The 15,090-nt window shown below is 40.8% G+C and overlaps 1 long non-coding RNA gene across 1 annotated transcript in view; it reads right to left on the minus strand.

Moving 5' to 3' along the window:
- The window catches only part of LOC149855791 (uncharacterized), a 182,344-nt gene extending 170,107 nt beyond the window's left edge, over positions 1 to 12,237 (minus strand). Inside the window, exons 1-2 of the long non-coding RNA XR_016438418.1 lie at positions 12,101 to 12,237; positions 6,408 to 6,552 (exon numbers count right to left, since the gene is read on the minus strand). This is a non-coding gene — a long non-coding RNA (uncharacterized LOC149855791). The remainder of the gene's footprint in view (positions 1 to 6,407; positions 6,553 to 12,100) is intronic.
- Positions 12,238 to 15,090: the final 2,853 nt, after the last annotated feature.

The raw sequence follows: 15,090 nt of genomic DNA on the forward strand, positions 1-15,090 counted from the left end.
GCCTGAAAATAATTCTATCACTAGCATGTGAAATGTCAAATTACTCTGTGACACTGTACAACTAGGCTTTTTTTCAGGGGAAAAGGGGTGTAGCATAAAGGAGCAGGGAAAGTGGTTTGATTAGACTCAACTACTTGCTTCCCCATCTTTGTATATATTTTTAATCTAAACTTCCATAGTAGCTTTACACTGCAAAGATATGGCTTACGCAAACTTGGAGAAACAGAAATAATGTCTGCAGTCTCATAATAATAGCAGGTAGTTTGGATGTTTTTCAAAATTTCTGTTGTTTTCCCCTTCTTCCGTATACTTAGAGGACTGGTTTGAATTTAGTAAAATGGTTGAGTGGTAATACGAAATGTCTAAACTTTTCCTAGATCTTATACTTTATCATTGAGTAACACTGTAATCCAGCTAAACAAAATGAATCATGTTTCTTTACAACATATTTGGGACAGTGCTGCTTGAGAAACAAAGTAATTGCCTTTGTAGAGTAATTGTTTTTGAAAACCTCAAAGTAGTCTTTGAAATTTCCAAACACTTCTGGATTCAGCTGATCTGCCCTGAAGAAAGTAAGTATTAAAAGGGGCATAGGTTGTAGCTGTGTTGGTCTAAGGACCCCCACAATTACTATACCCCACAACAGAGCCATCAGCATTCCCAGATCATACAGCTGCACCTCCAGAAATGTGATACATCTCATCCAATGCACCAAATGCCCTGATGGAAAATACGTAGGAGACACCAAACAACAACTGTGCACCAGAATGAATGCACACCAGAAATACCTGTGGGGGCACATTTCTCACAACAAAACCACTCTCTCCCCAGTCTCTCAGTCCTGATCCTCAAAGGAAACTTACACAACACTTCCCAGAGACAAGCCTATAAACTCCACTTTATCAACCTCCTGGATACTAAAAATCATGGACTAAATATAGACATTGGATTTACAACACATTATAACCTGCCTGACATCCGACTCCCCAGGTATCTCTCCACTATTCATCCCCCATCTCTCTCCCCCATCCCAGCCTGTCTCTCATCCATTGGCTCCTCAATCTACATTTTCACTGACTGCCTGTCTTGTATGCAGACCAAACCAGCCTCTAGCTTTTTTACTTTTCATTCCATCCAGGAGGAGCACACACCAACTGCTGAAACTTCCTCAGCCTGACGAAGGGTTTTTGAACCCAAAAGCTTGCTTAATAATTGTTTTCCAGCTATTTAAGTTGGTCTGATAAAAGATATCAGAGTCACCCAAAGAACCTTGTCTCCCTAAGTATTAATATGCTTTTCTGGACTGTGAGGAACTATATCTTAAAGAGGCACTGGCCAGCTTGAACCCTTCATTATGTTGAGCAGACGTTCATGTTTTGTTGAGCTGCATGGTTAGAACTCATGCTGAACAAAGCAGACCTCTCTCAGGCTTTTTCGCTCTGAGCAATTACTGAACATATGTTTCTAGAAATAAAAAAGATATATATCTATAAAATGGAAAAATAGAGCAGTTAGAGGCCCCAGGGTTGAAATTTTCTGGAAATATGGAAGACAACATGGAAAAAAGGTCTGACCAGCATTTCACCCATCTGCAAGGAAGGAACAACAGCAGCAAGGATGACAAGAAGAAACTTTATTTCTGGAAATAATGTTCTGAAGTGTTTTGTATATTTAATAGTTCTCAGGTGATTCAGGCAGGACAGGCTAACCAGGAAACTGTATTACAGACTATTAAGCATACTGTACATCATATAAAACAAAAAACATGAGAAATGGGTATTTAAAATGAAAACTCTATTTTGCAATTTTTGGGGGGCCACCTAGATTCCCATGAGAGACAAAACCACAACTGAAATCTAAGACAAAACACTCAAGAGAGATGACTGGAAGAGACAGAATTAACCTTCCACAAAACAATTAAATATCGCCAAGAAAAGGAAGTCAGAAAGTACAAAATGAAGGTTCTACAGGATAGTGTGTGGTCTGACACTGCAGACACAAACAATCCAAAAGTATAGGCACAAGATAAAGGTGAGTAGAGCTCAAACAAAGGAAAGGACAGTACAGGAGAAAGGGGAGGAGAAAGAACAGAGGACAGAAGAAAGAACAGAGGAAAGCAGACACTAAAAGAAAGGAGCATTTAGGGTTGCAGTACTATAGTCACCACTACAAGTCAAGACAATGTCTAGATACAAATCAAATTGCGAGAACTGTGATGGATTACATCAGCCTACAAAAGCTTGCACATGTCAGCAAAGTGTGCACACCGCGGACAAGGAGGCCACACCTCATTGGCAATAACTCCACTAGCTCAGAAGAATTCTGAATTCTTCATAGGAACAATGGACAGCATCACAGCAGATGACTGGACTATCAACATGAAAGCATCTGGGATGCACAAGTAACCCTTATTGGAGTACGAACCATATTGGGCCTGTAATCTCTTCAAGAGGATACACTCATTGGAGGGACAGAAGACCAAAACTTTTAAGGAAAAAAAAAGATCTGAGGATACCCTTCCAGGGACAGCAGAACTCTCAACAAAATGTAGAATATAGTTGAAAGACAGACTGACCCACAATTCATGTCCATAAGAAAGTTCTTTTGCCTAAAGCAGATACTAAAAAAAGAGCTAGATTAATTAGTCTGGGAATCACAGAGCAAGCAGAAGATCCAGTGTGCTTACTCACCTGTCCTCACAAAATTAAAAATTAATGGATCCATCACTTAGGTAGAAACTCCAAGAAACTAACTAAGTAAGATATTTTCCACCACTTATGAAGAAAAGAATTCTGGGAGTGCTGACTAACACTAAATATTTTTCTACGCCCAACGTGTCAGCAGCATTTTAGCAGTTGCCCTAAGCCATAACAAAGCACAGAACACTTTTCTCTGGCTGCCATTTAGATTGTATTCAATATCTGAGAAGTTTCACCATAATATGTAAGAAGTTTCTGGTGGAAGAGAAAATCTTAAGTTTACAAAAATAATATATCAATCTGCTGAAACAATAGAAAAGCATAACCAATGGGTCTCAGCAGTTTGGGAAGGATTAAAGCTGCTGAGTAAAAGTTAAATAAAAATTCTGTGCAAGTAGAGCAGCAAGCTTTAGAAATGAACAAAGCAAAGTGCACAAGCAGCTCATCATCAACATACCTGGTGGAATGGTAAACTGCGTAGGGATGTTTTAACCCAGCTGCCCAGACAAACATTCTGACAGTCATATTATGCATATATATCCAAAGGACACAGGATGCAAACCTTACAAGAGTTTAACAAACTGAAGGAAGCATTTAAAGCAACACCAGTTCTGAAAAAATATGATAATACATAAATGCAAAACTAAATTGTACCCACACACTTCCAAGGATGGTACTGGCAGTTCGTTTATAAGAGGATGGCCAAGACTGCAGACCAGAGGCACTTACTTTCCTTCCCCCCCTGAAAATCAATATATTCAAATAGAGAAGGAAGCTTTAGCTCTGATCCATGGTCCTTTTTTTTTTCCCTTTGGAGGAAGGGGTGGGCATGCAGGGGGTACCAGGCTTAACTAAAACTGACTTTAAGCTATTTACTGTAGCCCTGGCTCTACAGAGAACAAGATGTTACTTTTTTGCACAAAAAATATAAGATATGCAAACTAAAGATAGACCCAAAAGCCTTGGTAGTTGCAAACAATCTGTAGATGATTGGTGCTCATTTTTTTGTCCAGTGGGCCAGATGGGCAGTGCTGAGGCTATCCATGGGCTGGATACAGCTGATGGTCCAAATCTGGCACAGGGTGGTTGCAGAATGGCAGCATTCAGCCACACAGAGGAGGGGCAAGAGGTAACCTGGCTCTGACCTGGCCGGGGATGGGGGCAGCAAGTGAGAGGGGACAGCCCAGCCCCAAAGTGGAACTGTGGGGGAAGGGGGCGTAGTCCAGTCTCATCCAGCTGTGGAATGGAAAAAGCAGGGCATGACTTGGCCCCAACCTGCTACATAGGTTGGAGTTTGGGAATTTGGCAATGGGGGGAGGTTGGCCACATTTATTGTCACTACTTTCCTGCCACAAATTTCTCAATCCATGGGAAGCCTATGGCTCTGCAGGCCACATTTGGCCCACGGACCAGAGGTCAAGCACCCCTGCTCTAGATCATTTGACAGCAGTATAGTAGAAGAAAGATCAGAGTTAAACAACGTGCATGTCAATCTGATCAAAAAAGGCCCATCTAATTAAACGTGGATTGTAACAGAAATTACAAGAGCAACTGCTAAGAACCTGCTTGAGCTACTATTGACATAATCTGAGTTTTACTATACTAAATACTTTGAAACTCACATTAAAATACATTCTTTTAACTTTTTAGCTAATTAATCTACTTCAAGTCCAATTTGCCTGAATATTTGTGCAGTTATAAGATTTTCTGGATCAGTGGGTAGATAGTAGAGAAACCTGGGTTAGTCCACCCTAAATATTAAATATCTTTATGCAAAAATCACAGCATTAAAAATGGTTCCTACCTTTCATTATAACAAAAAAATGTTTGAAAGCAATAACTCTATTGGTTCAAATATTCAAAAGCAAATACAAAAAAACAAAACCCATTACTTTTTAAAGATCTTATCATTAACATTTGGAGTTGGCAACACTGGAAGTTGTCCAGTTCCCTTTCAGTTGGCACAAAGGAAATGAAAATACAGTAAAACAGGTATGGTTCTATTGTGGAGAAAGGAACACAAGCCTGTGCATGACAGTAATGTAAAATTGGTAGGAACGGAGTAATCAGGAAACCTAAAACTGCTTCAGAGTTACCAACCCTGAGCTGCAAGCACGTCCTGGCAACTTAAAATGGTTTATTGAGATTCAGGAGAATTAGTCAGTCTCCTGTATCCACAACAGATTTCCCTACATAAAAATCTTTTTTCTTGATTTTGTTTTGTAAAGGGAATGTGCATGCAATCTGTCAGGCTAAGAACCGTTTTGTTCTACTACTTTTTACTCATGCAAAACTCCATCAAAATAAGGAGTTCATAAGTGAGCCCACAATTAATTTAATACAATGCTAAAGACTTTTATTTCCTATCAGTCCTCCTTCAATCTCTGCTTTAAACATACAGGAGATTTACACAAGAATTAACTGAATCTTCACAACCCAGGACATTTATATTGTAATAATTTATAAACTTTAATAGCAATAAAAGTTATGGTGATAATATTCAGTGGAATTAAATATCTTACCTGTCATTTTGCAACACATTATTCTCTTCTCTCAACTGAGTGATCCAATTGGTTTGTTTTAATAATTCTATTTTTTTCAAACACTTCACCTTCCTATTAAAAGTTAGGCAAGCAAAATGGATTATGTTGTGCCATCAATACATAGTTGTCCAACAATTGAAAGTTGGCAATTCTGACTCCTTTTCTACAAAATGTTATTAAAAAGTTATTAATGATACATCCTGGCTTCTGGTCTTGACCTGATATGATAATGCTTCAGCCAAAGTTTTAAAAGTACACAAGTCCAAAAACTAATACTGATTTTGCTTATATAATTCAAGTTCATATACTTGATTCTCTCATGTACAAGCAGTACAACTAGTTTATTAAACTGGTGCTTTGTGTTTTGTCAGGTTTACACTATGCAGAAAAACACTGTTCTTTCCAAAGATTATGACAAGTATTTCTGTTCCCAATTCTAATGACTCATGCAGTTAATAACAACTGAGCTTAATTTAACTCTCTCCTTTTCAAAGCATAAAACTTTAAAGCAAAGCATTTTAAGTGTTTTTCAAAAGTATTATTTTAAGGGGGGAACAGCAACACATATGTACCACAATGGCTACTAGTCATTTCTGAAAGGTATTTTAAGTTAAAAAAGTCTTTTCAAAGGTTTCAAAACATTAAAAAAACCCAAAAAATTATGGTACAACACTCCAGAAGGATGCATTACAGACGCTTCCAAACAAAATTAATTTATTTTTTCATGAAATACAACGGATTACTTCCAACATGTCACATTTAAAGAAAATATTTTTGAAAAATTTTCAAAGCACAGACAACCCACTTCTGAACTGTTACAAAATGTACGAAGAATTGCTGATGCAACACAAGCTGCAGAAAGATGCTTATTTCCTGTACCTTCATAATTTTTTCTTCTTTAAATATTTTTCTCTCCTCCCAGAATATTTTTGATAAGCATAAACCTTTTTAGCATTTAGGAGATGAATCCTGTATACAATTGTGCACTGAGTTATGATTGTCTGGACAATCCACAAAAACATATCCTTAAAACATGATCACTATTATTGTCTCAAACTTCTTGTGCTGGAAAAAAAAACAATATAGGTCAATATCTTTTCTCTAGTCTGTTAAGGTTACTTAATAGATTTGTATATAAAGAGTAAAGGAAGAGTATGTCACCTACCTTCTATCATTCACCTTGGAATATATTCCCATGAAATGCAGTTTGAAGGATTGATGCTCAGCATGGCAACTGATTGGGTCAGGAGAATCTGTCCACTTCCTTAGACCAACACAGCTATAACCAACACTCCACTTCTATTAGACATCTATACAACAGGTGCAAAATGGTGATTTTTGACAGCCATTTGGTACTTCAAGCTGAAAATTCTAAACTTCAGGCCAAAAAATTAAATATAACTAGTGAGGTAAAAGAGACTAATTCAAACATGCCCACCTACAAAGGATATACCATTCTCCTAGCTGTAATCATAACAATGTCTATGGAGATAAAAGTATTTAAAAGAAATAAAAGAAATTGTAGTGTTTAACAACCATAGCAAATCTTAACCTAATAACAAACCAGAGACAATATTGCCACAAAAGTTTCATGTGGACTGATAGGAATTATTGTTGCAATAAAATATCATTAATTTATCAGCTACCCATGAATATGTTTCTCCACTTTAGAGTTGTGTAGGTTGTAGCCGTGTTGGTCCAAGGACATAGGCAGACAATGTTCTTTGGGTAAATCAGATATCTTTTGTTAGACCAACTTAAAAAGTTGGGGGGAAAAAAATTTATTAAGCTTTCACATTTAGAAACCCTTTGTCAAGCTGAGGAAGTCTCTGCAGTTGATATGTGCTCTTTCTGGATGGAATGAATGTAAAGACACCAGAGGCTGGGGTGGTATGTATGCAAGACAGGCAGTCAGAGACTTCCTCAGCCTCAGGATTTTAAACCCAAAAGCCTGCTAAAAAAAAATTTCCAACTATTTAAGTTGGTCTAATAAAGGATATCTGATTAACCCAAAGAACCTTGTCCACTTTAGAGTCAAATTTCATAACAAATCCTCCCTCCATTAGCTGCATCAGCTCTACAGAAAACCACAGAAGCCTAGATATCCCCCATCCAACTTCCAAATTCACATAGGCTTAGAAACTTGCAGAATTTTTAGGACACAAAAGCTGTATCATACTATACAACAAGTGGTACAATAAACCTAATAATGCACTTACACTAGAAGAGTACTCTTGTACAGAAAAAGGAATAAGCTATAACAGTATAAGATACATTTATAGCAGTAATGTGGTGTCTATATTAAAGGTTTAACTACTGTAATTATTTCTACAGAAGCAAAAGGATTCACCTAAGCAAACCCATTATAACAGTATAATCAGAGTACATAGAACAGTTAAGGAATTAGAGAGAAATAAATCCTAGCGCAGCTGTGCACGCACGCACGCACGCACACAAACACAAGGGCAGATTCACAGAGGGTATGATGGTGCAGTCACAGCCTTCTTCACTGCTGGGTCACTACTGAGAGCTCCATTCCCTACTGCCAGACAAGTGAGCCACTGCCACACCCACTTTTTGACATCCTGGATCCACTACTGCATGGGGTATCCAAAAACATGACCCAACTTGCAAAGCCTTATCATCTGGCCCATGGTGCTGCCCCTGGGTCTGACTGGACCCATGCATTAAATGCTGGGCTGGGGTTAAAGCATGCACCACACAGCGCCCAAGCCAGACTGCTGTTTGTTTATTTATCACACAGTAGTGTCACATTGTATAGCAAGTCGCTCCTTTTGACATTTTTTAGCATGTTGCTTCCTTACATTTCTAAAGTTTTCTCTAATACTTCACTAACATTATTTTAAGATGGCATTAACCTTTTAAATGCTGTCAGACTGAATAATTTAGTTTTTTTTCCATCCGGCAGATGGAACATAGGTCTGTTTCTGTGCACTCCAGGCCCACGCACACAGGGTCCAAGCCACACTGCCCTATCCAGCCTACTGACTGGCTTTGCATTACTCATCTGGCCCAAAGGGCCTAATGAGTTTGACACCCCTGCACTACTGGATATAGAAAAATGTATATTTTAGTTGTTTTAGAAGGTGAGGACTAGCTGCTGCTCCCAAGAGTACAGCAACTATTACTATTTACCTACTAGGTCTGCATGATCACGCAGAGATACAAGTAAGCTAAATTGCTCGTTGACCCTGAATGAAGCAAGGTTAAACTTGGAGTCATTTTGCTACTCTTGATTTGCCACAGAATCATGCAGACATAAGAGCTGCATCCTAAAGGCTTGTGTCAGTTGCTACAATTGTTACATCTGTCCATACCCACCAATCCACCATATAATTTGATCCACACACTCTCTTATTTAGTCATCAATAGTCTGAATAGCCTTACACCTATCAAACACCTCAATTCTCTTTGCTTGATCCTCAGAGTTAAGCATCTGTAACTTAATCAGATGCAAATAAAAACACATCTGTAAATTCCAATAACTGCTTCAATTTTCTAGGAGTCAAAGCAATCCATTTAAGCATGCTCATGCTGTAAATGGAAAACTACATGCTTTAGTTAAGCTTGTGCGTCACATATGCTATACATAGCAATTTATTCCACAATAGCTATTCTGGATGTGTTTTTATCAAAACAGAAATGCAGGAGTATCCATTATTCACATTATTAGAGAATAGAGCTGTTTACTTGCACACTATTGCAATCATGCCATATTTTGTTATCAGTTCATGCTTTTAAGACTTCCACAGAATTTTAGCCACTGGCTTGCTACAACATGCAATTAGAACTCCCAAGACAACCCTTAAGACTTAAGGGGCAAAAGTCAGCAGAGACACATGGGTTTACAGAGCTTAACAGTCTTTCAGTTAAAATCTCTGTTATGCTTGAGTTATTCAAATGAAAACGGCTGCAAGGAAGCAATTCACAAGAGCCTTTCTTCCTGTTTCTTTATCCTCTCACAACCTCAGGTACACAGGGTCTTCATCACTTTGTCATTTATTCCAATTTTGTACACAAGCATTCAGGCTTTTAAGCATCAGACAGGTAGATGGATTCTCTAGGTCACTTTTTATGATATTTCTATACAGCCTCATAGGGAACATAGTAATTATTCCACTGAAATAGATCTTGGTTAAAAATATAAATAAATAAATAAATAAATAGACCCAGAAAATTAAACATAAACTACTTCAAGATAATGTTGAAGGGACTGGCTTACACCTACAAAATCCTTTGACATCTTCCCATTAAAAAGATCCCTCTGCCATATTATAAAGTAAAAATGGCAATTCTTACTGAACTATTATTGAGAAGGAGCAAGAGATGTAAGCTGCTTGCAGTCAAACTCTGCACACAGAAAACTTCAAAGAGATTCGTAGTGCATTTATTATAGCATTTGTACTTATTGAGCCTATGCTTTCACATGTAATACTCAAAATCATTATACACTTCTTTACTTATTAGAATACCAGAAGACACTGGTATGAACCTGATGGCAAATTAAGTACTACTGAAAAGCAAACTGAAAAGTTAAAGATTTAGAATATGCAGCTATTAAAACATTTCATTCACACCAATTATGACCAGGTACATGCTCAATACATGTAACACATAATCATCTAAGACCTTAAAAAAGCATGATAAATGAAATTAATTTGAACTCAGTGTCTTAAATTTAGATTTGTAATGGTTTAATGTTACATCAGATACCACGCACACATCAGCCAATACAGTACTCTATTGCAGCAAGTGTAACTTTGAAGTACAGACACCAATGCCACCCAGCAATGGAAGAAGTAACTCACAGCAAATAAATTAACCTCAATATTAATAACGCCCTCCAAAGAACATGCTAAAACTCCACAATTCTTCTCACATTGAATTAAAAATTGCTTCAGATTAAATATTCATAAAGATTGCAACCCCAGAAAAGCAGATATAGAATACACCTAAAGTATATTGTTACCTTCATTTATAGTCAGCTGCCAAATACATTAGCTATCAAAAATAAAGAGGATAGACAGAACTTTGAAGTTCAAGTGCAGACTCCAAGGTTCAAGCCAAGGTGTTTGGGCTGAGTGCATCACAAATCAAAAATACCTACGGATAAAAACCTGGAGGCCTAGGGTTAGTTCTTCTCTCCATATTTAGGCATCTGAAGCTGCCATTGACTTCAAATCACACATGGCACAAACAAACAGATCATAACAATGAGCCCTGCGTTTTCATAGCTTACTTGCTGAAAAGCAGGGCCAGGGGAACAATCTTCACAGCAAACCCCTCCAGGTTTAACGCACAAGCTAAAGCTTCCAGCTTGGAATCCAGCCAGATCGACCAGCACAAAACCAAATCTCAGTGTGAACTGCAGATTCCAAAAATGGAACTGAGGTCTGAGTGCATGTGGGAAGGGAGGCCAAAAGATTACAATACACATGTTACCTTGGCACATCACATGGCCTTACTGAATTGTTGCTTTTAAACTCCTCTCAGAAACAGAGAAACAGATTCCTAGGTAAAATTACAGGCACAGTAAGCACCAAAGTAACAAACTAAACAAAAAAATGGAAGATATGTTTTTTATATAGCTGCCTATGTGGTGGGGTCTTCCCTTCAAATTACAAAAATTCTCTAAAGTCTTCTCTACATTTTCTCACACTATGGAAAATCTGAAACAGACTCTATCACATCTGAAACAGCTTGTTAACCCACTCATTTCCCCCCACCACAGTCTCCTATGTGCAAGTTACTTCCAGTTGTTTCATATTACAATTTCTCTCATGGCTGGATGGCAGAAAGTGTTGATATCAGCCCTGATTTAGTGGCTAGAGCTATGTTAATTTAGACTGTGATTTTGTATCCAACTGCAGTGGGGGAGACCCAGGCATGGCATCCATGCTCATCCTCAGCATTTGGGTCCCAAGGAACCAAATTCTGTACCGTGGGGGCAGATCCATGTTGCACCCCACTTTGATTCTTGCTCTACCCAATGTTTACAACCAAGTGCAACAGCAGCATTTCTAGTCAGGCAGCACTGTCAATTGACTTTGTGGCTCATTACCTGATCCCTCCTAAATATTTCACTCCACAGGTGTTAATGACCCTCTCTGCTTCTGAACGGTCTCCATGTCCCAGCCAGCCAGCCAGCATTTGTTCTGCTACCATCAGCTGGTCCTTGTAACTCCCAGGTTGTCTTTACCTCATCCCAATAGAAATTATATTTCTTTTTGCTTCCACCTTAAACAGAACAGTCCAGCCGTAGGCCCCAAGTGTGGCAGTTTCTACTTGGAGAAATATACTGTATTTACTCGACTCTGAGACAACCCTGCATTTAAGCTACCATTCCCCACCCCATTAGACTCTATAGATAGAAAATTTATGAGTTTGTCATAATAGTTTTGTTATTGGAAGGTCATCTTCAATTCATCCTCTCCCCCCAGCCCCAACTGCTACAGAAGGGAAAGCAGCAGCAGGGGGTCAGGCAGCTGGCAGAAGGGAGGTCATCAGGCAGCCCCCCCTTGGCCTTTGCCCCCTTCCTGCCCCCCTCACTGTCAAGGCTGCTCAGGCCACCAGCAGGGCACAGGGGACCAGATGAACCAGTGGCTGCTGTGGGTCTGACCCAGGCTCAGGGCGGCAGTGGAAACCGGCCCCCCCGCCAATCCCACTAGGGCTTGTCTTAGATCCGAGGCGCTGGGACAGGGCGGCCCTCCTGGGGGACAAGGCGGCTCACAGCTGCTCCCTCCGCAAGCCGCGCTCAGCCCCAGCCCCAGCCCGTCCCGCTCTGGCTCCCCGCAGCCTCCCGGGTCACGCACCCGCCGACCCCCCGCTGCCACTCACCGCCCCGGGCGGCGGCTTCGCTCCGCCAGCGCCCGGTTCCGGCTCCCGCTCCCACCCGCGCTCTCTCGCTCTCCGTTCCTCATTCCCCGCCTTTCCCGGCGCGGGGAGTTTCCTTGGCGGCGCGGGCTTCCCCGGCGCGGGGCCGAGCCTCAGCTCCCCCGGGCTGCGCCGCCCCTCGCGGCTCCAGCGACGCCCCCGGCCTAGCCCGGCCTCTCGTTCCGCAGCACCAACCCGAGCCGGGTCTCCCGACCCCTGCCCAACCACGGAGAGCTCGGGCCAGTGCCGCCCCGCCGCTCTCCCTCCCCTCCCAACTCTATCCAGGCTTGTGACTATGCAAAGGCGTCAAGGGGGAAAATAAAAAAAGGCAAAATGGACGGGACAAGGGAAGTCCCGTGACTGCCAGGCGAAGGGGAAGCAGTCAAATCGAGAGTTGAAACGTTCAAAAAATGGAGACTTAACCCCCTCCCCCACAAAAAACCCAAAAAACAAACATGAATTAAACGGAAGGGGACAGCAGTCAAAGATGAGATTGGGCTGCCTTTAATCATTTATGTCTCCACCAAAAGGCAGTACTGAAAAAAATAAATGTAGAGATGATACCAAGTATTGGGTTGTGGAGAAAGGAGCCTTAACTAGCAGCAAACTAGCACTGCTAGAATCCTTCTTGGTCAAGGAAAATTGGGGGAATTACTAGGAAACGACATGCAACAATGACTGGAGGTACCATAGATTGGGGAAAAGACTGATTTTTGGTAGGCGCTGGCCAGGACCCAACAGAATAGAGCCCTGATCTAGGTTGTTATTTGTGTCATTATACCTAAACCACAAGACACAGACAGGGGGTACGGAGGTACCCCAAAACTGTCTCTTGCCCCTTCCTCCTCTCAAAACTGGCAAAAATGTTGGGACACAGCGCATTGTGCAACACTTTAAATTCCCCAGTAATAATTCAGTGTACTGTGCTTTGTGTGACACTGGGTTCAGCCCTCTTAGCTTTGGCTAACATCACCCCTAGCCCAGGTACATACTCTAGTTGTGCACCCATGGTGCAGAAGGTGGCAACCCTACCCACATCAGATCAGACATCTGTCATGTCATGGCCTTATATACACAGCCCTTCTTCCAAAACATGGCACACATTAGTCTGAAAATATAAAATCTCCTGGAAAATTGAGTGGTGGGGTACTTATTAACATTTTCATAAGTTAGGGGGTACTTGCCACTTAAAAGGTTGAGAAACACTGACCTAAACAACAGCAAAACACAGCAAATGACCCTCACCGATTAAGCAAATGCTGGACTGTAGTACTGCAGAAACAGACCTATGTTCCATCTGCCAGATGGAAAAAAATCTAAATTATTCAATCTGACAATATTTAAAAGGTTAATGCCATCTTAAAATAATGTTAGTGAAGTATCAGAGGAAACTTTAGAAATGTAAAGAAACAACATGCTAAAAAATGTCAAAAGGAGCAACTCGCTATACAATGTGATACTTAACTGCATGATAAATGTAGATGTACTAGACACACAAGATAATTAGCACACAACAAAATTCGCCAAACAGCCACAAAGATGTTGATTGAAAGAGTAGAATTTTTTGTAGCTGGTGTCCATCCGGTCAGGCCCCTGCTGCCTGCTATGGACCCCAGGGCTGCTTGCAGCAGTCAGTGAGTGGAGCAGGTTGCAAGCAGCTGTGGCAGGGCCTGCAGAGCCCTGGCCTGGTTCTTTGCTGGCAGTGTGTGCATGTGTGCTTCAGGGTGGGTGGTGTGGAAAGGGCCCAGGCAGCACTGACACCAAAAGGATTTGGCCCCTCATGGCTACCCTGCTGTCTGCCCTGAGGCACACATGCTATGCAAAATGCCTTTGCATGCTACACTCTGGCATGCCTGCTGGGGGTTACCTACCCTTGCCTTAGCATATAGTTGAAAGATGTTAAACATAACCCAGAATGTTAAAAGCTGGTAATCCTTAAAGTACTACAAAAGTTTTTTTTTTAAATATCAGGGAGAGTTAAACTGGAAAACAGCTACCAAGCAGATTTATTACTCAATAAGCTTCTTCTGTTATTCCTGAAACTCTTGCATTATGCTACTTCTGCTTCACCAAGGGTGCATCTACATGTCACCCAATGGCAACATGCTATGTTGGTGTATGGCATGCTCCAGTGATGCAGTGGTCACGTGTGTCTACACATGATCACCAGCTACGTCGCTGTAGTGGCGGGCTCCCCGGGTATAATGCACCACTATATCACTATAGTTGATATAGCGGCAAAATTTAACCATGTGCCATGCACATGACGCAGTAACCACCCATACTGCACCATGCTTTAGTACTTCCAAAAGGAAGTACTAAAGCACAGGGCCATAGCAACGTCATCATATGGTGATGTGTAGACACACCCTAAATCAATTATTGGTCAGTTCTTAAAACTATATGCCTTGAATATAGAGGAAGTACCTTTCTTGTTTTTCCTGTGCTCCCAGTAGGGAATGAATGTGCAAAGCCCTTTAAAAAGTAACACACCACCCTCCAGTTCACTCTGCCTTAGTTTTATAGATTGGTGATGGAACCAGTGCCAAAATTATACCGATGTTATGCTCATTTCTGAGCCCCACCCACCTCCTCCCCAGCTACCTGCTTGCAGTGGAAAGTAACGAGCGTAGAGTTAATTCCATTTCACATCAAAAGCAGCAATTGTTATGGACCACACAGGAGTATAGGAATCAGACTCCTTTTTAAGTACATTAATAACCATACTTGAGTCAACCAAAGAAAACATAATTTTTAATCAATGCTGTATTTGTGGACAAAAATTCAAATTTCCCATCACACAGAAATGGACTGCAAAACCTTTGTGGATGCTACGTTAATCCTATACAAGGATTTCTGTCTGGTGGATCCTTTGAGTGACCTGTCCCTTCCCAGCCTACTCTGGAAGCACTGGCAGTGTAGTGGTATATAGTAAGGAACCATGTACCAGGCTC

The sequence above is a fragment of the Crocodylus siamensis genome, chromosome 11 (assembly GCF_052110815.1).
Source record: "Crocodylus siamensis isolate JL-2025a chromosome 11, ASM5211081v1, whole genome shotgun sequence".
Taxonomy (NCBI): Eukaryota; Metazoa; Chordata; order Crocodylia; family Crocodylidae; genus Crocodylus; species Crocodylus siamensis.